We start from the raw sequence: 2404 nt of genomic DNA on the forward strand, positions 1-2404 counted from the left end.
AATTAATTAAAAATTATTTCAGTAATCTTGAAACCAACACAAACACACCAAATATGCATCCCTGCGGTACGAAGAAAAAGACTAAGTCAATGGACAAAAGATTGGAAAAGTTAGAACAAATGCAAAAAGATATGCAAGAGCAAATGCAGTCACAGATGCAAGAGCAGTTAGTTAAGATTCAGCAAGAGATGAAAGATCAAATGATGAGTCAGTTGTCCCAATTGCTGATGGGAAGAGTAGATAAGGGAAAAAACCCTATGGACAATGTTGAAGAAAATAACGAAGACCCTCAATATCCTCCTGGCTTCACTCCTACACATGTACAGATACCGCCTGAGATTAATTTGCAGAAGCTATCTGTTACGATCAGGCCTTAGTAGTTTCAGGCCGGAGTTTCAGTACCAATGAATTTTCAAGCTGATTTAGGTTATATTCCTGGTAACAACTCAAATAATCCAATGGTCCCTGATTTGGATGAAGTTGCGAAAGAGGAAAGAGCAAAGGTAGAGTCACAGAAGCAGTTAGAAGAACGGTGTAAATGGTTGGAGGAAAAGGTCAGAGCAATGGAATGAGTTGATAGACACCCGGGAATTGATGTAAAAGATCTAAGTTTGGTCCCGGACTTAGTGCTTTCATACAAGTTCAGGATGCTAGAATTTGAGAAATATAATGGAACGAGCTATCCTGAAGCTCATATTACTATGTTTTGTAGAAGAATGACTGGATATGTTCATAATGATCAGTTGTTGATTCATTGCTTCCAAGACAGCTTGGTAGGAGTAGCTGCTAAATGGGACAATCAATTGAGTCGAAACAGAATTAGTTCATGGAGAGATTTAACACAGGCGTTCATGAAGCAATACAGTCATGTGACAGATATAATTCCTGATAGAATTACTCTGCAGAATATGGAGAAGAAACCAAATGAAAGTTTTAAGCAGTATGCACAGAGGTGGAGGGAAATGGCTATTCAAGTTCAGCCACCGCTCTTGGAGAAAGAAACTATGATGCTCTTTATTAACACCTTAAAGGCTCCGTTCATAACTCATATGCTAGGAAGTGCCACGAGGAGCTTTATGGATGTGGTCATGATAGGAGAAATGATTGAGAATGCCATAAGAAATGGAAGGATAGACGCAGGAGAAAGTGCTAAAAGGTCTGTGCCACGGAAAAAAGAGAATGAGGTGAACAATGCAAACGTGAGATATTCAAACTATATTACTGTGAGTCAACCAAAAGCAGCAACTACTGGTCAGGGTTCATCAAGGCAAGAATCAGGAACCAGGCAGAATAATGAGAAGGTTTAATTTACACCAATTCCAATGACATACAAAGAGTTATATCAAAGTTTGTTCGATGCACATGTGGTGGCACCTTTTTACTTAAAGCCATTGCAGCCTTTGTTCCCTAAATGATACGATGCTAATGCTCAATATGAGTATCATACAGGAATCGTGGGTCATTCGATAGAAAATTGCACCACTTTTAAGAAGCTGGTTGAGAGATTTATCCAGATGGGCATTGTGAAATTCGATAATGCGCCCAGTACTGAAAATATGCTACCTAATCATACTGATAGCGGGGTAAATGCAATAGATGGAGGTATTGGAAAAAGGACTATGAGGGATGTTTCAGAAGTAAAAACTCCTTTGAGACGAGTTCGGAAAGAGATGGAAAGAAGGGGATTAGTTACTTCAAACACAGAAGGAAATGATAATGGGATAGAGAATTATTGTGAGTTCCATCATAAAGAGGGACACAGAATTCAGGATTGTGAAGAGTTTAGAGTTGTTATTCAGGGCCTGATGGACAGCAAAAAAATAGAGTTTTATGAAGATGTTACAGAGGAAAAGTATATATGCACATCAGAATCCGTGTCAAGTGTCCCAAAAGTCAATTATCCCATGGACATTATTTCGCGTCCTAAGAATGAAGTAGGAGTTCAGGTGACGCCAAAGATTATAATTCAGAAACCAGCGATTTTTTCTTACAATGATAGTAAAAGGGTCCCTTGGAACTATGATTGTAATGTAACAATTCTGGGAAAAGAGAGTTCAGTCTTCCCGTTAAAGGAGGACTAATATATAGGTTCTCACACACGCAATGGAAGGCAATATGATTTGACAAGTGCTCGAACGGAGCCTGTAAAAGGAAAAGATTTGACGATTGAACAGAAAAGGGGAAAAAACAGTTGAACTTGAGGTGCCTATTAATGAACCGGTGAAAGAAGAAGAAGCTAAGGAATTCTTTAAATTTCTAAAACATAGAGAGTACAGTATGGTGGAACAGTTGCGTAAACAACCAGCCGGCATATCTATATTGGCTTTACTCCTGAGTTTAGAGATGCATCGGAGTGCGTTGATGAATGTGCTAAACGAGACATACGTAACCAACGATATTTTCG

Source organism: Gossypium hirsutum, chromosome A07, assembly GCF_007990345.1.
Source record: "Gossypium hirsutum isolate 1008001.06 chromosome A07, Gossypium_hirsutum_v2.1, whole genome shotgun sequence".
In the NCBI taxonomy this organism is placed as follows: Eukaryota; Viridiplantae; Streptophyta; class Magnoliopsida; order Malvales; family Malvaceae; genus Gossypium; species Gossypium hirsutum.